This window comes from Schistocerca serialis, chromosome 3 (genome assembly GCF_023864345.2).
Source record: "Schistocerca serialis cubense isolate TAMUIC-IGC-003099 chromosome 3, iqSchSeri2.2, whole genome shotgun sequence".
NCBI classification, from domain to species: domain Eukaryota; kingdom Metazoa; phylum Arthropoda; class Insecta; order Orthoptera; family Acrididae; genus Schistocerca; species Schistocerca serialis.
Window position 1 is genome coordinate 929,149,816 of NC_064640.1, and position 25,304 is coordinate 929,175,119.

Sequence of the window (25,304 nt, forward strand, 5' to 3'; positions counted from 1 at the left end):
CAAAGGCCGTCGCGGTCCGTCCGCGTTTTGCTGCCTTTCTAAAAATACCGCGCGAGAAATTCCGAATAGCCGCGGCTCACGGTCCGTTCCATTTTACGAGATGCTTTTCCGGCGCTCAAAATTTATACAGTCACCACTCACATGCGTGGTGGAGACGACCACGAATTGTGGACAGTTTCTCGTTTTCGTTTGGGGAACTGCAAATTCTCGCTTTTCAGAATCATCGGGACTTTACAACAACTGAGAGCTGAGCCTAAGTACTCAACAGAAGAAAACTTTCTGAACTCAACGCCTTGCAAATGGTAAATATGACATTTTTAGCTCAATCATAGTACTCGTATATTTGCGCGAAAATACCTTTTTATTAAATATTTAAACGAAAAAGAAAGAGACTGGAAAATCGAAATACCTTATCAATTAATGAAGAACATTTACAGAGGAAAATCAATATCAGCAACAAAAAAAAAGAAAAAATCCACAATTTCTGTACGATCATGAAATCAGAGTGCCTTTATCTAGTGGAATGTTAAGTTCTCGCCAAAAAGGCAGAAACTGGAAATGCTGGAGGAAAAGGAAATTAAGGTACTACGAAAAATACAAAGCAAAACAGTGAGTATGTTGAGAACAAGTGATGAAGAAATCTACACCCAAACAGGAAACTTTCCTTACGCTCTCAGAAAAATGAGAATTCTTTTTATAGTCACTTGGTTCGCATGAACCCGAAATAACTGACTAAAAACATTTCACCATTTTGACAGAAATCCCAAAATACGAGCCAGTTGCTCCAGGGAAGTAATAAAGCATGAAGCAGAAATAACGTTACGAAAGAAGAAATTCTAGAGAAGCCAACTTTTCGAAACAAGATTAGGAACTTCGGGGTTTTTCAGGAAAAGATCAGGAAGTGCATTACTCTACGGACAGACGAAAGAAGAAAAGAAGACAGTGAAAGAACAAAGAAGAACTGGAAAGATCAAAAATCAGAAAAAAGGAGAAACTCATCAGGAAATTACTTCCCATAAACTATATATGGCTGAAATCGAAGGAACAAAAATCTAAACATATTTTGGGCATCTCGGTTGTCAACGGGTAAACTGTCGCGAAGAAAAGAACTTTCACAGGTAAACATATTCTTATATGATGCAGCAAACAGTTAGCAATGAATACATGAACGTAAACAACAGACTAACATTTATACATGAAACGCGCTCACAAAGTTTTACAATGTTGTCGTGGTGGTCTTCAGTCCTGGGACTGGTTTGATGAAGCTCTCCATACTGCTCTATCCTGTGCAAGCTTCTTCGTCTCCCAGTACCTACTGCAGCCTACATCCTTCTGAATCTGCTTAGTGTATTCGTCTCTTGGTCTCCCTCTACGATTTTTACCCACCACGCTGCCCTCCAATACTAAACTGGTGATCCCTTGATGCCTCAGAACATGTCCTGCCAACCGATCCCTTCTTCTAGTCAAGTTGTGCCACAAATTCCTCCCCAATTCTATTCACTACCTCCTCATTAGTTACATGATCTACCCATCTAATCTTCAGCATTCTACTGTAGCACCACATTTCGAAAGCTTCTATTCTCTTCTGGTCCAAACTATTTATCGTCCATGTTTCACTTTCATACATGGCTACACTCCATACAAATACTTTCAGAAACGACTTCCTGACACTTAAATCTATACTCGATGTTAACAAATTTCTCTTCTTCAGAAACGCTTTCCTTGGAATTGCCAGTCTTCATTTTATATCCTCTCTACTTCGAGCATCATCAGTTATTTTTCTCCCCAAATAGCAAACCTCCTTTACTACTTTAAGTGTCTCATTTCCTAATCTAATTCCCTCAGCATCACCCGAGTTAACTCGACTACATTCCATTATCCTCGTTTTTCTTTCGTTGATGTTCATCTTACATCCTCCTTTCAAGACACTATCCACTCCGTTCAACTGCTCTTCCAAGTCCTTTGCTGTCTCTGACAGAATTACAATGTCATCGGCGAACCTTAAAGTTTTCGTTTCTTCTCCATTGATTTTAATACCTACTCCGAATTTTTTTTTTTTCCTTTACTGCTTGCTCAATATACAGATTGAATAACATCGGGGAGAGGCTACAACCCTGTCTCACTCCTTTCCCAACCACTGCTTCCCTTTCATGTCCCTCGACTCTTGTAACTGCCATCTGGTTTCTGTACAAATTGTAAATAGCATTTCGCTCCCTGTATTTTACTCCTGCCACCTTCAGAATTTGAAAGAGAGTATTCCAGTCAACATTGTCAAAAGCTTTCTCTACGTCTACAAATGCAAGGAACGTAGGTTTGCCTTTCTTAATTTAGCTTCTAAGATAAGCCGTAGGGTCAGTATTGCTTCACGTGTTCCAACATTTCTACGTAATCCAAACTGATCTTCCCCGAGGTCGGCTTCTACCAGTTTTTCCATTCGTCTGAAAAGAATTCGAGTTAGTATTTTGCAGCTGTGACTTATTAAACTGATAGTTCTGTAATTTTCACATCTTTCAACACCTACTTTCTTTGTGATTGGAATTATTATATTCTTCTTGAAGTCTGATGGTATTTCGGCTTTCTCATACATTTTGCTCACCAGATGGTAGAGTTTTGTCAGGACTGGCTCTCCCAAGGCTATCAATAGTTCTAATGGAATGTTGTCTACTCCCGGGGTCTTGTTACGACTTAGGTCTTTCAGTGCTATGTCAAATAATAAAATATCGTCAGTGAGTACGTTTTTGTAACTGTATCTTTAGAATTCATTACGAGCGGCAGTCAAATAAGAACCGAACATCCTCCACAACAGGACCATGGAATGGTTGAATTCGACAATAATTACTACACGCGCAAAGAAATTTATCCCATTGGGAGACGAGACGATTAATTCCTGTTCCGGAGAACGAGGTCGGCCGCTGACCGATCCACAACCGCATCCACTCTTGCACTTCCTCGTCCGACACAAACCGACGTCCACGCATGTCTTTCTAAGGTCGCCAAAGATGTGAACATCACGCAGCAAAAGATCAGGGCTGTGCGGAAGACGTTGCAGTGTTTCCCAACCAAATCGCTGAAGCGTAGCCTTCGCCCGATTGGCAGTGTGCAGGCTGGCGCTATCTTACACCAGGGTGATTCCGTCCGACAGTTTGATTAGGAAACACTGCAACATCCTCCGTACTGCCTGGAACTTTCTCCGTGTGATTTTCACGTATTTGGCGACCTGAAGGAGGACACGCGTGGACGTCAGTTTCTGTCGGGCAAGGAAGTGCAAGAAGAGTGGGTGCGGCTGTGGATCGCGTTTTGAGAAACTGGAATTAATCGTCTAGTGTCCCAGTGGGATAAATGTATTAACGCTTGTGGTAATTACTTTTGAATGGAATCATTCCACGGTCCCGCTGCGGCGGGTGTTCCATTTTCATTTGACTGCCACTATGTTAGAAACATTAAAAGCTTAAATTTTGTGGAGGCTATAGTAATGAAAACAAATGGTTTGAATCGAACTTAACATAAAATGCAAAAATTAGTGCTGGAAATAGCAAAAAATTAGTGGCGGTAATAATTCAAGCATAGAGTCCCACCACCTTCAATACTCGGTCCACTGAAAGGGCCCTGACACTTTATGTACAATAAAGATACAGACTTAGTGCTTTTTGCACGTGGCGTAGTCGTTATAATTACAGAGACAGCAACAGACGAGACTATAAATGAATCTTTAAGGAATTATTTAGTCGGTTCTTCTAATGTATCCCCCATTAAATCTGAAAAATGGAAAACAAGCACAAAATGTTCTGTCATGTGAAATAAATAGAACATAACCAACGATTTATGTAGCACACAGATGGGCGACTGTGAACAGAGCAGGGTGTTCCAAACTTTTGGGTGTGCATTTTGATGAAGATATGAATGGGATGAAACACATTACTCAGCCTTTCAGACAACTAAGTTCAGCAACTTCTGCTGTACCTGTGATCACTGATTTTGTAAACAAACAGATACTCGTAGTTTACCTACTGCCATATATTAATTTTACGGCGTAAGTTTCTTCAATAGCTCATGTCTTAGAAACGTAGTATTCCTTGATAAAAGCAAGCTGTGAGAATACGGGCGTTGATAAAGTCAACGTGGACAGTTGAAAATGTGTGCCCAGATGGTGACTCGAACCCGGGATCTCCTGCTTACATGGCAGACACTCTATCCATCTTTTTTTCTTTTTTTTTTTTTTGTTGATCGTTGGGTTTGGTCGTTGCGGACGTTACATGACATCCGTTAAAGGTCGTTTGTTGAGCCTTCAAAAATGGTTCAAATGGCTCTGAGCACTATGGGACTTAACTTCTGAGGTCATCAGTCCCCTAGGACTTAGAACTACTTAAACCTAACTAACCTAAGGACATCACACACATCCATGCCCGAGACAGGATTCGAAGCTGCGATCGTAGCGGTCGCGCGGTTCCAGACTGAAGCGCCTAGAACCTCTCGGCCACTCCGGCCAGCTGTTGAGCCTTCCACTCAGTTTCTTATTACAGAGGCCAATCCGCTCTCTGACCGAACACGCTGAGCTACCGTGCCGGCGGATATCAAAAATGCTTTTCAGCAAACTTTTATGTAATATATTCATAGTGTCCCTGCCCATTATACTCATTACCCTCGGCTTTTTGCCGATTCCCGTAAGAGTTCGGGCACTGTTTGTGCATCCGCACAGAAGAAGATAGTGAAATGGCCGGTGAGCCTTAACTATATATATACAAGAAGATGGTATCTGTTCTTTCGGACATGTCCCAAAGAGCAGATACCATATATATATATATATATATATATATATATATATATATATATATATATATATATATATATAGGGTGTTACAAAAGGGTACGGCCAAACTTTCAGGAAACATTCCTCACACACAAATAAAGAAAAGATGTTATGTGGGCATGTGTCCGGAAACGCTTAATTTCCATGTTAGAGCTCATTTTAGTTTCGTCCACCTACGCTCAATGGAGCACGTTACCATGATTTCATACGGGATACTCTACCTGTGCTGCAAGAACATGTGCCTTTACAAGTACGTCACAACATGTGGTTCATGCACGATGGAGCTCCTGCACATTTCAGTCGAAGTCTTCGCACGCTTCTCAACAACAGATTCGGTGACCGATGGATTGGTAGAGGAGGACCAATTCCATGGCCTCCACGCTCTCCTGACCTCAACCCTCTTGACTTTCATTTATGGGGGCATTTGAAAGCTCTTGTCTACGCAACCCCGGTACCAAATGTAGAGACTCTTCGTGCTCGTATTGTGGACGGCTGTGATACAATACGCCATTCTCCAGGGCTGCATCAGCGAATGGAATTCCATGCGACGGAGGGTGGATGCATGTATCCTCGCTAACGGAGGACAGTTTGAACATTTCCTGTAACAAAGTGCTTGAAGTCACGCTGGTACGTTCTGTTGCTGTGTGTTTCCATTCCATGATTAATGTGATTTGATGAGAAGTAATAAAATGAGCTCTAACATGGAAAGTAAGCGTTTCCGGACACATGTCCACATTACATATTTTCTTTCGTTGTGTGTGAGGAATGTTTCCTGAAAGTTTGGCCGTACCTTTTTGTAACACCTTGTATATATATGATTTAACTCCACAGTTATATCACAAGCGCCTCTGCAAGGCGTTAGACATTATAATATTACTTTACAATATACACTCCTGGAAATTGAAATAAGAACACCGTGAATTCATTGTCCCAGGAAGGGGAAACTTTATTCACACATTCCTGGGGTCAGATACATCACATGATCTCACTGACAGAACCACAGGCACATAGACACAGGCAACAGAGCATGCACAATGTCGGCACTAGTACAGTGTATATCCACCTTTCGCAGCAGTGCAGGCTGCTATTCTCACATGGAGACGATCGTAGAGATGCTGGATGTAGTCCTGTGGAACGGCTTGCCATGCCATTTCCACCTGGCGCCACAGTTGGACCAGCGTTCGTGCTAGACGTGCAGACCGCGTGAGACGACGCTTCATCCAGTCCCAAACATGCTCAATGGGGGACAGATCCGGAGATCTTGCTGGCCAGGGTAGTTGACTTACACCTTCTAGAGCACGTTGGGTGGCACGGGATACATGCGGACGTGCATTGTCCTGTTGGAACAGCAAGTTCCCTTGCCGGTCTAGGAATGGTAGAACGATGGGTTCGATGACGGTTTGGATGTACCGTGCACTATTCAGTGTCCCCTCGACGATCACCAGTGGTGTACGGCCAGTGTAGGAGATCGCTCCCCACACCATGATGCCGGGTGTTGGCCCTGTGTGCCTCGGTCGTATGCAGTCCTGATTGTGGCGCTCACCTGCACGGCGCCAAACACGCATACGACCATCATTGGCACCAAGGCAGAAGTGACTCTCATCGCTGAAGACGACACGTCTCCATTCGTCCCTCCATTCACGCCTGTCGCGACACCACTGGAGGCGGGCTGCACGATGTTGGGGCGTGAGCGGAAGACGGCCTAACGGTGTGCGGGACCGTAGCCCAGCTTCATGGAGACGGTTGCGAATGGTCCTCGCCGATACCCCAGGAGCAACAGTGTCCCTAATTTGCTGGGAAGTGGCGGTGCGGTCCCCTACGGCACTGCGTAGGATCCTACGGTCTTGGCGTGCATCCGTGCGTCGCTGCGGTCCGGTCCCAGGTCGACGGGCACGTGCACCTTCCGCCGACCACTGGCGACAACATCGATGTACTGTGGAGACCTCACGCCCCACGTGTTGAGCAATTCGGCGGTACGTCCACCCGGCCTCCCGCATGCCCACTATACGCCCTCGCTCAAAGTCCGTCAACTGCACATACGGTTCACGTCCACGCTGTCGCAGCATGCTACCAGTGTTAAAGACTGCGATGGAGCTCCGTATGCCACGGCAAACTGGCTGACACTGACGGCGGCGGTGCACAAATGCTGCGCAGCTAGCGCCATTCGACGGCCAACACCGCGGTTCCTGGTGTGTCCGCTGTGCCGTGCGTGTGATCATTGCTTGTACAGCCCTCTCGCAGTGTCCGGAGCAAGTATGGTGGGTCTGACATACCGGTGTCAATGTGTTCTTTTTTCCATTTCCAGGAGTGTACTTACCCCGCAAATGAAATACGTTACACATAAGCAATAAAAATTTGAAAAGAGTAGTAATGCCCACAGCTACAACACTAAAACAGAATCATGATCATTATTACTACTTACTGAATCTGTCAGTGGCTCAAAAAAGTGTACAAAAATATTTGTGACCGTTTTCCCAATAATATAAAATATCTAACTGGCAGAAAATCAAAATTTAAACGAAAACTAAAATAATTTCTTCAGGACAACTTCTATTACAGAGACAAATTTTTAATCAAACCGAACAGTACGGGTAGTGCTAAAGACAATGATTTCCTACTTTTGTTGTTAATTTATGTATGTTTTAGTAGTAACACGAGTAATGGCAAAGGTTAATATTCTCACAAAATTGATCTACAGTGTAACTTAGCACTGTTTAATGGACTAACGTATAATCATACACAAGAACAAATCATGTATACTTAGCCTGCAAATTAGCTCGTTCTGTATCATTTCAATGCAAGGCGTTTTAAGAACATACAAAACATCGAATTAATTAATTAAGCCAATTACTTCAGGTATTAGAGACAGTATATGTACTTCCTCCATCTTACCGTGATTGATTTGCAACGTTTGTGTCTTTGCGTCTTTCAAATTGTTACTCATGCACGCAAAGACGCAAACGTTGCAAATCAATCACGATAAGATAGAGGAAGTATATATATTGTCTCTAATACCTTAAGTAATTGACTTAATTAATGAATTAGATTTTCTGCGTGTCCTTAAAACGCTTTGCATTGAAATGATACAGTTTCGGAAACACCTCCAAATTTTAAATAAACGGACAGTGTTCTATAGTAAAACGGTGTTCGAATTTTTTAAAAAAAGTCGTTTAAAAGCACTGCAGAAACTGCAGAATAGTTCTCTCAACGTTGATGGGATGGCGTTACTAAGTGTCCAGCAAAATGTTGCTGATATTTGATGGATTTATTTGACGATTGTTAAACGTTTGTTTATAGGTGATATACTAGTTGCCGGACTGTAGGAAACGTCAGAATTTATGGTATACAATAGTAAATCATTCAAAAAAAAAAACTTGTGGATCGAAGATTGTACCAATAGACATATCCCACAATCCTGGTAAGAGTTGATGAACACCTCATAGCAGGCTAGAGAGCAACATCCAAAGGAGGTCCCCTGGGGAACAAAGAAATCTTGTTTGCGCTAACCAGGGGGAAATGTGTTCAAATGTTTGGACTGAGATAGTAAAAAGCTCAAATTCGGTGACCAGTGTATGACCTACTTTCTATTTGTTTACGACATGGAGCTCAAAAGTGAGGTCCTGACAGGGCTAATTACTTTGATTCTAGAACTGAAAGTTGCCTCTGGAACTGGACAGATCGACATTCGACCAATTACATTTGTCAATCTAGCTATTACAGACGTCCCCATCAATATTCAATCCCTGTCACGATTCAAATATTTCTTTTACCACTTAGCACTATTTATTCTTCTGCCCGTCATCCTTCCCATCTACATCTATACTTCGCGAAACACTTTACGAAATGTGGTGAAGGGTACTTGTGTACCAGTGTGACTTCCCCCTTCTCCTGTTACAGTGGCGTAAAGTTCGTGGGAAGAACGATTGGTGGTAAGCAAGGCTACTTTTGTGCTCAGATTTCTCTAATTTTATGTTGATGGTCTTTTCATGAGACGTACGTAGGAGAAAGCAACTTATTTGTTGACTCTTCTCGAACGTACGCTCGCGGAACTTTAACAATAGACCATACCGTAATGCGGAACGCCTGTCTTACAGCGTCTGCTCCTAGAGTTTCTGAGCATCTTTGTGACGCTTTCGCTCTTACCAAATCAACCTGTTACGAAACGTTGTAACATTCCTTTGGACCTTCTCTTTTGTCTCTATCACACCTGTCTGATATGGATCCCATACTGGCAAGCATTATTCAAATATTGGTCGAACGAGTGTCTTTTCGTGTGTTGATTGACTACGTTTCTTGAGGATTCTTCCAATGAATCTCAGTCTAGCATCAGCCTTACTCGTTATTGGTTTTACGTGGTCACTCCTATTTAAATCGCTCCATACGCTTACTCCTAGATATATTGTGGACGTAACTGCTTCCAGTGATTGTTCTGCAATCTTAGAATGGAGGATCTGCCTGTTGATGTATTCGCAGGACGTTACATTTGTTTGTGTTGACGATCAATGGCCACTCCCTGCACAAACGTCGACCCTCTGCAGGTTTTCCTGCATTTCGCTGCAATTTTCTAGCGTCGTGACTTCTCTGTGTACAACAGCATCATCCGGTGAAAGCGCATAGAACATTCGACGTTATCTGCTGGGTGATTTATGTATATTGTGAAAACTTATGTTCTCTAATACTCCCCTGGGGCAGGCGCGAAGTTACTTTCACGTTTGAAGAATTCCCTACGTTCAGGATGACATGCTATGTTCTGTCTTTTAGGAACACTTCAGTCCAGTGACACAGTTGGTCTGATATTCCATACTCTCATATTTTGTGCGAAACTGTAAAGAATGGCTTCCGGAATCAAGGAACACGGAATTTTCCTGGGTGCCTGCTTCTAATGCTTTCTGGGCCGCACTTTCTGGCTTTCACATAATTTTTGTTTCTGCACTCCCGTTGGCTCCTACAGAGGATACTTTCGGTCTTCACCATCAGCCACCGAATGACTCACCTCAACGTATCGGAAGCCAATGCACTGGACTTGCATTCGGGAGAACGACGATTCAAACCCGCGTCCGGCCATCCAAATTTAGCTTTTCTGTGATTCCTCTGAATAGCTCCAGGCAAATGCCGGGATGGTTCCTATGAAAGGGCACGGCCGATTCCCCTCCCCATCGTCACAATCAGAGCTTGAGCTTCGTCAATAGTGACCTCGATGTCGACGGGACGTTAAACCCCAATCTTCCTTCCTTCCGTCCTTCCTTCGAAAACGAGCGCCTGTGCATTACAATACAGTGTTTCATATCTCCTAGATGTGTTTCGTTGTTAGATATGGTCGTTACGTTGGTTTTCTAGATGGCGTGTCAGGTGGTGGTAGACGTGAATGGCTGCGGCGGCGTCGGCGTCGGCGCAGCTGTCGTTGCGGCCGTGGCATAGCGCACGCTAGAGGCAGTGGCTCCGTGACCTTGGGCGGCGGCGTGCGGTGCCGGAACTAACGAGGAGAACACGCTCCGGCTAGCACTTGTCACTGGGGCCTGACTGCCGGGCTCGTGCCTTCACATCCTGCACGCTCACATTCGCTCAATGGCCACATTATGGAACAATGCAGCAAAAAGAAAGCCCTCCGAAGAGACCTCACCGCGGAAGACGAAAAACGAGTACTGCGGTCGTGGCCTTCAATCAGCTCAGTCGATACAGCACAATGCGTAGCTTTGCCGGCGGGTGCTCCTTCTTTCTGTAAAGGCAACTAACTGCCTACTGTTTGGGTTCAACGCCTCCAGCGTAAGCCTAGATGCGGTACTCTTTATCTGGCGATGACTAGTTGGTACTTCTCCAACAATGAAAGCAAAGATGATCTACGATGTCCGTGAAGACGAAAACACTCTTGTGTTTGGTTTCATTGTCTCTTACAACAGAAGCCTACGGCGTTCGTATAAGGCCAGGCACCCTATACCAGTGTGGAAGCGGAGCCAACTGCCAATTTCCAAGGGATTTCTCGAATAATCGTCGTTTGGCTATGGATCTCTAGCAGTAACCATTATTGCATACTACGTTATGGGAACTCATGTTCGCCTGATGTGCAAACAATACCAAACCATGTTATTGTAGCTTTCTACCACCATCAGTGGATACTTTTATCGAGTTCCGCAAAATGTGATAAGTACTGACCCACTAATTATTCTAACGAAATCAGGGCTAAAACACTTTATTAATGTTGTGGTTGGTATCTAATTTTTTACATTGTCTGGTTCTGTTGGACCCTCTTTACATTATTAAATACCGGTAACTTCTTACCTTCAACTAAGTGATACATAATAATCTATAGAGGGGGCCTACAGAACGCAACAGTGTAAAAGATAAAGTAATAACTACAATAGACATAAACTGGATTTAGGGTTGGGTTGTTTTGGGGGAGGAGACCAGACAGCGATGTTATCGGTCTCATCGGATTACGGAAGGAGGGGGAAGGAAGTCGGCCGTGCCCTTTCAAAGGAACCATCCCGGCATTTACCTGGAGCGATTTAGGGAAATCACGGAAAACCTAAATCAGGATGGCGAGACGCGGGATTGAACCGTCGTCCTCCCGAAACTGGTTTAAGGTCCAATTAGTACTTAAAACACGTTTGCATTTTATGCATCTGAATAAAAGTACTCACTGATAATGGCAGAAATTTACTGAAACATATTTGGTTATTTACAAACAACAGTTGTTTGCATAATAGGCGGACCTGGATTCCAATGTAGTTCCCTAATGGCTACTGGTTGCCTTGATGCAAGAACGTATTGTCTGTATACTCCTGTCAGCTGAAAACTATTTACTGCATCGGTACCCGAAACTGTAGTATTGTCTTTCGTGGGCAAGGCTCTTATCGAATGAAGTAACAAGGTGCAACTCATAACCCACCTTCACAGTTTCAGTTTCGTCAGTACTTTACTCAACTTTCCAAATTCTCTAGAAGGCGTCCTGCATTCTTTGCTCGACTGCTTAAGGGTTCCACCACAGTGAAAATATCCGAAATTTGAAGTCAGAATAAGATGACATCAGTAAAAAAATTATTTCATGTACGCCTTATAAAAATAAATTACTGTTACACCTTCAGAATTGTACACGCAAAAGTTTTCTCGCTAAGGAACGGGAAAAACATATTTAAGTCGGTTTAACACGATAAAACTTTCAGAACCATGTGTAGGAATAAATATTTAATATAGGCATAGTGACATATCGATTTCTGTCTGTGAGTGACGATTGGACAATTTTCCTACAGTGTCATTTCTTGTACTGGACGATGTACGATCTCAAAGTTATCATTATCACCATCATCGTCGTCGTCGTTATCGTATTTCACAGCAACAGCCAGTGTTCCCTGTTTGCATCTGTTCTCCTAGTAATACTAGTTACTGTATCAGTTTATGAAGATTACTGTCTGGAGGCTGGTATACGTTTACTTTGCGCAACATCCCACGTATCAAACAGTTATCATGGTGTTTTTGGTGTGAACTGCAGTCTTGGGTCCAGGATTACTCTGGTAGAATATGCCATTTGGTGTAAAAAAAGTATGGAACGTTCTTGCCACATACGAGCAAGCATTCAGCCTCCCTTCAAACATTAACAAATAAGTCATGTTATCATATTCAACAGCTCCACACACCATGATTCCTGGAGCTGGAGACGTATATGTCTCGAGAATCATTCCTACCGGTGATCTTTCACCCTGTCGCCTACGGCTGGCTTCGATTTGCCTGTCAAAAACAGAAGCGACCACCACAGAAGCCATTCAATGTGCTTATTGTCTCTGGCTCTACACTACGCAAGTCGCTGTTGTCTGTGATATAGTGTTGTGCCAATGATTCGACCGTGCTCGAAGTCCGAAAGATGGCGTTTAGGCGGACTTGTAGGTCCCATATTGAGATCTCTACCTGAAACTTTCCTGTGCAATAAGACACACTCAGCACCCACACTATGCTTTTTCTGCAGCAGTGCTTATTTTCTGCACTGTAAATATTGATAATAAGCTCGCTTAAAGATAAAATTTTAGTCAATATATTCCACAGGAATGGAACTTCTGAAGTACCAGTTTGCCAAGGTAATATAACACTTTCTATTTCCGTCAGTGTGCCGGCTACTGTGGCCGAGCGGTTCTAGGCGCTATGGTCGCAGGTTCGAATCCTGCCTCGGGCATGGATGTGTGATGTCCTTAGGTTACTTAGGTTTAAGTAGTTCTGGGTCTATGGGACTGATGACCTCAGATGTTAAGTCCCATAGTGCTTAGAGCCATTTGAACCATGTGAATCCGTCAGTGTACCAATAATCCATAACTTCAGCCGACTTCAATTTTTTTCTCTTTAGTCCGATGGTCGTGAAACTAGTTGTGTTATTACGCAACGCGAATGAGTCACAGTGTTCCTTTTTGTGAATGAGGGCCTTTTTACTCTCCATAAAACCGTAAGTAACTGTTCCCCTTGCCGCGCGGGGTAGCCGCGCAGTCTCTGGCGCCTTGTCACGATCCGCGCGGCTCCCACCGTCGGAGGTTCGAGTCCGCCCTAGGGCATGAGGGTGTGTGTTGTCCTCAGCGTAAGTCATTTTAAGTAAGATTAAAGAGTGCGTAAGCTTAGGGACCGATGACCTCAGCAGTTTGGTCACATAAGACCTTACAACAAATTTCAAGAAACTGTTCCCTTTACCACCGCAATGTTTTATGATTTTCGAAACTAGTTTTTAGCAGTAATAATTTAGCCACTTTAATAGTGCTTGACACAGTTCAATTAGGCGCTTTAAGACGCAGTGCTCTCACCATAAGATTGTTTGCACTCACTTTGTGACTCCCATAGGGGTCCCTTGCAGAATAAGCCAAATTTTGTTGGTATATGGCTCGCAAATGAGACGGTACATGGAAAGTGTGGAATTGCTATTTTTGTAAGGAAATATCTGCAAATATCAATATCAAACACAATAATCCTCAACTGATTGCAGTAGAATTGACTAACAATGTAATAATATCTAGATTAAACCGACTGATGAGTCTTTTCACGCTCGTCTCCCAATCCCAACTTATATGAGTGAATAAAACCACTGAGTTTTGCAGAAGTATTTAACTGCTGCGGTACACATATGGATATAGTTACGACAATAAAGATGGTGAATTACTTGAGCAGTGGGCAGGGGATAATCGAATGAGTTTGGTCAATCACCCTAAGCAACCTGCGTCCATTTATTGCCCCAGGGTAGTGAAACGTTTACAGCCGTGATCTGATTTGGCTCCTCAAACATGTGAGAAACTTGAGTCACAAGGAAGTTCCGGAACCAATTCCGAAACCTCAACACAGATTAATTAAATTTGAAATACGACTTGCTGTCAAACGTGCAGACATACAACAGAGAAGAAGGGATAATTTCAAAAGGGCAAAATGTGTAGATTTCAGAAACAAACTTGATGAATCGACTAAATACGGATCTAACCCAAACAAGAGCACTACCACAGCTCTGTATACATTATTAAGGAATTTTTTAAACAATCCCCAGGGGGTTCTGGACAGTGAGTATATCTGGCATTACAAAAGAAAACGAGGATGCATATGAAAAATGTTATAATCTTTGTGATAAGAATCTCCCCTCTGTCGAAACAATCGTGGATGGGGAGGAGTTACGGTCAGCTTTCGGTAACCAAACGCCCGCGACTCGAATGGATACAGTCGCAGTCATGTAGGTGGCGCACAGCTATAAGGACACATGAATACTTATTAAAAAGATGTCAAATGACTCAGTTATAGGAGCTTCACACGTAAGTGTATGGATGCACGGTTTTGGAGAGATCCAAGCACGCCTAGAAAATTGACATGGTCCTTTAGGACACATCCAGAAAAATAGCTTGCTGCCTAAAACCAACTAGAGTAAATAATTCATATTCATTATCGAATACTACGTCGCCACATATCAGAAAATCGTTCCAGAGCTCAAAAGAACTGAAAAAATAGATAAATGTCAAGAGTTACACGCTATACAACCTTCAATCCAAAAATCAAAGCGAAATTTTACAAATTTAGTGCAACCATCTGAAGTGCCCATACAATCTGTCTGACAACAGGAATGTCCAAACGCTCTTAACAAGGTGGAAGTTCTACCCTCGAGTTCTCATCTGGACTGGTGGCAATGGAGAATTTTGAATGGGGAATATCAAAACAAATTTTGAGCAAATGTAATTACATACACCGTGAGAGTGTGAGTGTGGTGGAATTCAGACCATGAGCACATTTTGAACTCCCCGCTAGCTGACGCGCCCCGAAGGTAAACTCAGGAAAACCTTATGAAATCAAGGAGACTGCTGAAATATCCTTTGAACTCTGGATGAGCGAAGTGTACTACCTTGTTGACGTTTGTGTATATTTTAAACATTTTAAATTTTATGTTTACATACATACATACATGTTTACATACATACATAAACATTTTTTACGTGATACATATATTATACAGGATCGACATAAACAGCCTGAAAAGCTTGTAAGGGTGTTGCATGGTTGGTTGTGTTGAGAAAAAGCTGTTAAGAAAAGAATTCGATACGTTGCGCCGTTTCCGAGTTAATTGGCATTGAAGTTAGCGTAAATTCAAGCGGCCCGCCACAGGCGGTGTCACCAAACGTGTTCTTCGTTTGGTTACCTAAGACCGGACAAGAGAACGATACAAAAAGTGAACATGGGACGGTAGTAAGGATCCAACCCGAGTCAAACGCTGAGCAGTCTCGTGTGCTGTCAGCTACGCTCTGGCAACAAGCTGACACTCATTGTATCTGGCGGTCCGCTCGAATTTGCTCGCGGAACGGCCTAATTGGCTAACTTAAATGCCAGTTAACTCGGAAACGGAATGATGTATCGAATGTTCTGCTTAACAAGTATTTCTCAATAAAACTTACTCTGCAACCCTCTCACAAGCTTTTCAGTGTGTTTCTGACCACCCTGTATTATACACTCCTGGAAATGGAAAAAAGAACACATTGACACCGGTGTGTCAGACCCACCATACTTGCTCCAGACACTGCGAGAGGGCTGTACAAGCAATGATAACACGCACGGCACAGCGGACACACCAGGAACCGCGGTGTTGGCCGTCGAATGGGGCTAGCTGCGCAGCATTTGTGCACCGCAGCCGTCAGTGTCAGCCAGTTTGCCGTGGCATACGGAGCTCCATCGCAGTCTTTAACACTGGTAGCATGCCGCGACAGCGTGGATGTGAACCGTATGTGCAGTTGACGGACTTTGAGCGAGGGCGTATAGTGGGCATGCGGGAGGCCGGGTGGACGTACCGCCGAATTGCTCAACACATGGGGCGTGAGGTCTCCACAGTACATCGATGTTGTCGCCAGTGGTTGGCGGAAGGTGCACGTGCCCGTCGACCTGGGACCGGACCGCAGCGACGCACGGATGCACGCCAAGACCGTAGGATCCTACGCAGTGCCGTAGGGACCCGCACCGCCACTTCCCAGCAAATTAGGGACACTGTTGCTCCTGGGGTATGGGCGAGGACCATTCGCAACCGTCTCCATGAAGCTGGGCTACGGTCCCGCACACCGTTAGGCCGTCTTCCGCTCACGCCCCAACATCGTGCAGCCCGCCTCCAGTGGTGTCGCGACAGGCGTGAATGGAGGGACGAATGGAGACGTGTCGTCTTCAGCGATGAGAGTCGCTTCTGCCTTGGTGCCAATGATGGTCGTATGCGTGTTTGGCGCCGTGCAGGTGAGCGCCACAATCAGGACTGCATACGACCGAGGCACACAGGGCCAACACCCAGCATCATGGTGTGGGGAGCGATCTCCTACACTGGCCGTACACCACTGGTGATCGTCGAGGGGACACTGAATAGTGCACGGTACATCCAAACCGTCATCGAACCCATCGTTCTACCATTCCTAGACCGGCAAGGGAACTTGCTGTTCCAACAGGACAATGCACGTCCGCATGTATCCCGTGTCACCCAACGTGCTCTAGAAGGTGTAAGTCAACTACCCTGGCCAGCAAGATCTCCGAATCTGTCCCCCATTGAGCATGTTTGGGACTGGATGAAGCGTCGTCTCACGCGGTCTGCACGTCCAGCACGAATGCTGGTCCAACTGAGGCGCCAGGTGGAAATGGCTTGGCAAGCCGTTCCACAGGACTACATCCAGCATCTCTACGATCGTCTCCATGGGAGAATAGCAGCCTGCATTGCTGCGAAAGGTGGATATACACTGTACTAGTGCCGACATTGTGCATGCTCTGTTGCCTGTGTCTATGTGCCTGTGGTTCTGTCAGTGTGATCATGTGATGTATCTGACCCCAGGAATGTGTCAATAAAGTTTCCCCTTCCTGGGACAATGAATTCACGGTGTTCTTATTTCAATTTCCAGGAGTGTATATCCCTAAAGACAGGTATCTCATTGGACTATTAGTCCTCGTCTTACATAATATAGTTTGTTTCACACTCTGCAACCGCACAGCAGGCCGTGTCTTCTACTTCCGGAGTGGTAGAGTGTTCTCTTGACTCATTACCTGGTGTCCAGAGACAGAAGTGAGCTGCTATCCTCTAGGTACCACTTTGCATGTACAGCTTATGTTCATATATACAAATATTTATATGAAGAGGGCCATTCTATGAAAAACTAGAACCAAAAGCTAAATGTGTTTTCATTTTATTTCATTTTATTAATACCAAAAACTGTGTCACCGACTTGATGAAAAGAACTCTGCCTCTTGAGACGCGTATTTGAATTGAATCAAATGTCACTGAAATAGTTGAATGCAAGTAATTATATCCGAAACATCCGAAAAGTTCAAGGTATTAAATTAGATGTTTTCCACTGTTCTGTCAGTGCCGTACTAAACGCTCACATTGCGGTGGAGCTTTCCTTAACAATGGCATACTGTAGTACTAAAGTGTCGTACTGTGCTTCCATCTCAGTTTTCTCTTTTATATGTCTGAGAGATGGCCACAATGTGTTATTTCATACTCCAGCTGACCTTTGTGCAAGGAAAGACCTGTCCAATAACAGGTTAAAACTTGTTTGAAGTGGTTGTGTTTCTTATAGCAGCATTGTTGGGTCATCAGGTGCCACAGTATAGAGGTATTGTAAGCGTTTCTTTTCGCATTTCTGTTGTTCTGAAGTTTTTTAGGACGAAATACGTGGGTTAGTGTTTTAATAATAACAATAATAATAATAATAATAGTAATAAATGGCCTAATAATTATAAATCATACCGAATATTTTTTTTCATTCCATCACTCAGCCTTGCTGAAAATAGCGAGGAGATTCTCAGGAAACTTTACTGCCAAGCTGAAACTCAAACTGAAGCAGGAGACGTGTTTTGAGGCATTGAAGATGACAATGATGAACAGCATGAGGTAGTCGCTGATAAAGTGATATATTCGGGAAAGAAAATTTACACCCCTAAGAGGACACGGCAGGGTGGGACGCTGGTGTGTTTGTATCAAGAAGAACTACAGAAACTCAGTGGTTAAATGTGAAAAACGTCAGGCGTGCTGGGCTAGCGGTAAAGCGTGTGCCTAGAAATAGAAACTTTGCAGAATCAAAACACTATCGGACAACGAAAATTTTCAGTCTGCCCTTAATCTAGCCTTCACCTGTCACCGGGAACTACACACTGCTCAGATTACTCGTCAAATTGTATGGCCACTTTTCTCGGTTAGTTACCTGGGACAGATTAGGGACACGCTACTCGCCGAAGGGGCCTCAGATTGAAAGACTTGCACTCGGCCAGTGAGCCACACGAATTTATCATTATTTTTATGTAAAATGAAACAGATTTATTGTAATGTACAGTCTTTATGTCCTGATTATCTGTATATTATTATGACATGAAAACCGATATCAGTTTTCATTGGATTGTTAACAAGAACTTCATAGCAACAAAACATGAATTTCTAATATCGATCAGTGATTTAATTACTTCGTTATTTGGATGTACAGGTCCCTAATATAGAATTCATTACAAGTGAGCATATGTATTGCATTGCAGTGTTGATCTGACTACCCCCCGTGTAATTTCGAGTTGGCTTTCTAGAAATACATGGGATTCGAATACATGTCGTAGAAATAAATAATATCGATGCGCTCCTCCCCTCGTGGGAACCTTAGCAAGGTGGTGTGCCGTATTTTGGCTGGGGCCGGAGGAAGGATAACAGATGCGCAGCTGGCCACTTCCGGCCGGCCGTCAGTTGCTGCGCCAGCTGCCGCACTGCTTGCTATAATCGCTTCCTTCCAAGGAAACCGAAACCCGGCCATCAACAGGCTTCAATTCACATCACCTGTGGATTTACCTGCCAACCTGCCGCCCCCAAACTCCCACCAGAGATAGCAGCTATTCTTTGCACTCAGCAGTGACTGACGGTTGACGAGCGATGATGGGAAGTTATTTTCCAAGGCAACTGAGAATCAGTCAGCCCGAAGTCGCTCTGCTCACGCACTGAAAAATACACAGGCACAAGTCACATATGTTCACACGCACATACAGGCACGCGTACGTGATTGTTTTTGAAGTTTTTCAAAATACTTCACGGCGAACATAAGAACCCTAACAGTATTTGTCTTAAGGCATCTTTGCGCTAAATTTTACGTATATTAGTACGAATTTTTTAAAATGCACCTATGTTCATTTTCCTTATGCGCATAGAGAAATATCAAAATTAAACGAACCGTCATGTATATCAGGGGATAGTTCACATAAACGACATTGCGTACAGTGTAATACACCGTTCAGGTACTATTTGATCAATGTCTCTGGATACTGAGAGGAGTAAAACAGTTTTAATTCTTACCAGTTTGTGAATTAACAGAAAAAGCTTAATTAATGTGACACGAGGATAAGGGATGACGTATCGATCAAGATCGGAAACGCGACAGTCTTTAATTATGGTCATAAAACAGCAGACAATATCAGACCATAAAGACGTAATTATAAAAATATGGACATTAATTCGTATGAAGGCAGTTGTTTACTTACATTTCTTCCACGCATTAACGAATTAAATAAATGATTATGGAAACATAGCTTCTGAAGCACGTCGTAATGTTTTAAGCTGTAGCCCCGTTAACATAAATATTGGAACTCTAAAAACATAAATTAAGCAGATCACTGTGATGACTGGCAGTTGGCTAAAGCCAGGTCACTCATAGTTCCTCTGCACATCAAACGCTAAATTTGTAATGTATTATGTGTTTCAACGGCAGATTACATTCACATAGTGAATGTAAAAACCAAGCCCAATCTCGCGCCAGAAAGGAACTCTAAGCCGTCACCCCCATTTATGAAACTGTAGGAAGAGGTTGGCACAAAAATGAATTTAAAATCTTTAACTCATATTAGGTCCTCTGATGCAGGAATGTCTAAACAGTGTTAAATAATGACACGTAATTACGCAGACCCCATTAACGTAGCCTCCTAGCTGAAGAAAACTTTATTTCTTGCCAGTCTTTCTTACTTCCTTAAGATGATGTCCTTAGTGGGAGCACCTCCCTAATAATTTAGTTTATTTTTTCTGTTTCAGATTCTCGTGACATTTTGTGTCAGACTGATAGCGATACACGAATGTGTAAACATGGCGACGCCTGGCGCGTGCTATGCCTGCCGATAACAGTGTGTACTCAAGAAGAATCGAGCATTCACTAGGAAATGCCTCCGCTGCCTCTCCCCACTCCACATTTTTGGGTCCCCTGTTGTCCGATCAAAGGCAATGAAACAAAAGAAAGAACAGTTTTCCAGTTCTGTAATACCGGAGCAGAACATTTCGGCAAGCTCTTCTGCCACTAGAACAATAATCACCGTAAGCAAATGCTGCCCACATCGTCGTATATCAAAGCAACTGAATAACAGATATCATCATTTTAGCTGTACAGTTTCCCAGTAAGTTGCTTCATTCAAACGATCATTAAAACTCAAGAGGGTAGTTGCTGTTTACTGCCAAAGATGAGTAGCATTTTTCATATGTACTTATTTCATTCTGGAGTCCAGTTAAAGTACTGGAATACGGCACTGACCAGAGCGTGAATTTCCGAAAAGTCTTCTTCGTATAATGGATTCCGTAGAGAGAAAGATTAAACTACGTATGACATTTCATCGATTATTTTTCATATAAAAAAATTAATGTGCATGTGGTATTTATGGGCGGGAGTCTCGTGGTGGGGAGTTCAGGCGCCTGTTGCAAGTTTTTTATTCGACGCCACTTCGATAACATATGCGTCGATGACGATAACAACACACACATTCAGTGCCGAGCGGAAAAATCACCGACCCAGCCAGGAATCGAGCCCGTGGTCCCGCGATCAAAAGTCAGCAACGCTGGCCAAAACACCAGGAGCTTCATGCAACTATACAGCTAGCGTAAGCAAGCTCGACATACGTGACAAAATGCGAGAAGAAATTTTTTTCGTTGATTCGGCCTTACTAGAAGGTTGTATATTATCCAACTACGAAGTGAAGAGGAAGCTTAAAACTGTCTAATGTAAATTATTTGCATCAGTGAAATATTTTTGCACTAGGAATAGCAGTAAGTTGTAGTGCTGTTACTTAAATTAATCAATCAGAATTCAATCCTTTCGCTTTACCCACTCATAATAAACGGACATGAATCGGCCAGTTCTCTACACATGAGCTCTTCTCGTGTTTCTGTATATTCTGATCTAAGACTGGAGTACTTGTAGCGTGTCACAAATGAAGACACTCTAGAAGCATTTGGTATTTTGTCTTCACACCTGAGAGCTCTAACTAACTCTAGGAGATCTGAAACATGAAATTAATCAGGTTACCTGCTGGGTCTAGCTGATAAACTCGTTAAGTGAAAGTACTGCAATCCAGACCGATGTGTTTTGTAACGGAGACAAAATTAAAAAGAAAACACGATATTTCAATAATGATTCATCTAGATAACTGGGAGAAATTACAGTATAGTTTCATACGTCGGTTAGAAGATAAGTTACACGTGTGACAGATAGTAAACGCAACGTATTAATTCATCACCTAATGGCTGTTTGTGAGATAGGGCAACCGAACCGATGGCGACTATTTCGTTATAGCAATAATGCACTACAGGTCTCCGCGAATATTACTTTATGAAGCTGCGGATCGTGTGTCTAATGTTCTGTGTTTCTGTGGAGTCGTTCTGTGTATAATACAATAAATTTGGCAAAATAAAGCACAGCAGATTTTTTTTGTATTTACATGTACCGACAGAAAGGCCCGAAGACATAATGAGTGACGGTCAGATAAAACAGTGTTCTGGAGGTCTAGTATATCTGAAAAGTATTTGCTCATTTGTAGTATGAAAATTATGAAGATGTTACAGTGCCGTTTCACAGACAAACCCAGCAGTAAACCAGTTCATGGAAGACATTGCAACTACAGAGTGAAGAAACTAGGAACTTTGTGTTCTCATCAAGACTTGTCGGGAAACGGGATATGAATCAGGCTGCTGGAGGGTGTACGGGTGACCGGAGATTGTGACGGGCCCTACTGCCAGTAGGCACGACCAATTAAAAGCTTAATTACTGAAACTCTTCTAACAAAGTTGCACTCTAACTCTATTACGGGAGTGCTCAGCCGCCGTTCTTTTAATTAACTGGCAGAGATTTCTAGTATTCCTGAAACAGTATTCTACTGCTCTGGAGCACTCACCGCTTCTACCTCCCCCCGTCGTTACGGAATATAAATTGACTTTATCTCTATAGCATCAAATTGCTTCTCAGTCGCTGCTGAAGTTCATATGTTGCTTTCGGCTGCAAAATTTTCTTTTTGACTGCTACGATTTATACGGACGGCAGTGAATGTGAATTCTTTCACTCTGTTACTGGCACACAAGACAGATTTTTTTTTTTTTTTTTTTTTTGCGACTCATTGTTAGTCACTCGTAGGAACACACCTTTTCCGAAAGATGCGCTTCAGAAAAGAGGAATCAGTTTAACGGCACTATTGAAATCGTTATTCTCACGTAATTGATCCCAACGCAGAGATACTTGTAAATACTCTGTTCTAAATCCTGTGGATATCTCGTATGAGAGAAATTTTGGGCTCATCAACGCGTTTTTAAATCGCACCATTAACCATTATTATTTTCATACCACCGTAAAACATAGAAACGCAAACTATTTCTCCCACCATACTAGCAGAGCCTTGTAGAACAGTAATGACTGCTATTCCACCTAATTTCCAGAGCAGAAACATTATTACGTGGTATATCATAACTTAGTATGCCACCGCATATTCGTTCGCATCCAGGATAAAAATAACTGGAAAGGAAAGGAAATAATAGAAAAAGAGGAAAGTGAAAAAAGGAAATGTAGTAAGGTAGTTATATAAGCGTATAGTGGTAGTTAATCTCTCAATGTATGTAGCAGTTGTAAGTAGACTGTTTAGGTTTTTATATTGGTAACGCCACGTAGCGCTCTGTATAAAAAGCACTGGCTGTGCTGTGTGTAGTCTGTGGCTGGTTGGCATTGTTGGAATATTCGCTATCTTAGTGTTGGGCAGTTGGATGTGAACAGCGCGTAGCGTTGCGCAGTTGGAGGTGAGCCGCCAGCAGTGGTGGATCTGGGGAGTGAGATGGCGGAGTTTTATACAGGGTGTTACAAAAAGGTACGGCCAAACTTTCAGGAAACATTCCTCACACACAACGAAAGAAAATATGTTATGTGGACATGTGTCCGGAAACGCTTACTTTCCATGTTAGAGCTCATTTTATTACTTCTCTTCAAATCACATTAATCATGGAATGGAAACACACAGCAACAGAACGTATCAGCGTGACTTCAAATACTTTGTTACAGGAAATGTCCAAAATGTCTTCCGTTAGCGAGGATACATGCATCCACCCTCCGTCGCATGAAATCCCTGATGCGCTGATGCAGCCCTGGAGAATGGCGTATTGTATCACAGCCGTCCACAATACGAGCACGAAGAGTCTCTACATTTGGTACCGGGGTTGCGTAGACAAGAGCTTTCAAATGCCCCATAAATGAAAGTCAAGAGGGTTGAGGTCAGGAGAGCGTGGAGGCCATGGAATTGGTCCGCCTCTGCCAATCAATCGGTCACCGAATCTGTTGTTGAGAAGCGTACGAAGACTTCGACTGAAATGTGCAGGAGCTCCATCGTGCATGAACCACATGTTGTATCGTACTTGTAAAGGCACATGTTCTAGCAGCACAGGTAGAGTATCCCGTATGAAATCCTGATAACGTGCACCATTGAGCGTAGGTGGACGAACATGGGGCCCAATCAAGACATCACCAACAATGCCTGCCAAAACGTTCACAGAAAATCTGTGTTGATGACGTGATTGCACAATTGCGTGCGGATTCTCGTCAGTCCACACATGTTGATTGTGAAAATTTACAATTTGATCACGTTGGAATGAAGCCTCATCCGTAAAGAGAACATTTGCACTGAAATGAGGATTGACACATTGTTGGATGAACCATTCGCAGAAGTGTACCCGTGGAGGTCAATCAGCTGCTGATAGTGCCTGCACACGCTGTACATGGTACGGAAACAACTGGTTCTCCCGTAGCACTCTCCATACAGTGACGTGGTCAACGTTACCTTGTACAGTAGCAACTTTTCTGAAGCTGACATTAGGGTTATCGTCAACTGCAAGAAGAATTGCCTCGTCCATTGCAGGTGTCCTCGTCGTTTTAGGTCTTCCCCAGTCACGAGTCATAGGCTGAAATGTTCCGTGCTCCCTAAGACGCCGATCAATTGCTTCGAACGTCTTCCTGTGGGGACACCTTCGTTCTGGAAATCTGTCTCGATACAAACGTACCGCGCCACGGCTGTTGCCCCGTGCTAATCCATACATCAAATGGGCATCTGCCAACTCCGCATTGGTAAACATTGCACTGACTGCAAAACCACGTATGTGATGAACACTAACCTGTTGATGCTACGTACTGATGTGCTTGATGCTATTACTGTAGAGCAATGAGTAGCATGTCAACACAAGCACCGAAGTCAACATTACCTTCCTTCAATTGGGCCAACTGGCGGTGAATCGACGTAACTAAAATGAGCTCTAACATGGAAATTAAGCGTTTCCGGACACATGTCCACATAACATCTTTTCTTTATTTGTGTGTGAGGAATGTTTCCAGAAAGTTTGGCCGTACCTTTTTGTAACACCCTATATATATATATATATATATATATATATATATATATATATATATATATATAGTACGACTTTTGAACACTATTGTGGTAAATATATTGTTTGTTCTCTATCAAAATCTTTCATTTGCTAACTATGCCTATCAGTAGTTAGTGCCTTCAGTGGTTAGAATCTTTTATTTAGCTGGCAGTATTGGCGCTCGCTGTATTGCAGTAGTTCGAGTAACGAAGATTTTTGTGATGTAAGTGACTCATGAAAGGTATAGGTTATTGTTAGTCAGGGCCATTCTTTTGTAGGGATTATTGAAAGTCAGATTGCGTTGCGCTAAAAATATTGTGTGTCAGTTTAGTGATGATCAGAATAAGTAAAGAGAGA

At 43.1% G+C, this 25,304-nt stretch overlaps 1 protein-coding gene across 1 annotated transcript in view; it reads left to right on the forward strand.

Moving 5' to 3' along the window:
• The window catches only part of LOC126471198 (neurogenic locus protein delta), a 1,411,427-nt gene that overhangs the window by 573,665 nt on the left and 812,458 nt on the right, over positions 1 to 25,304 (forward strand). The gene's annotated exons all lie outside the window — the stretch shown is intronic.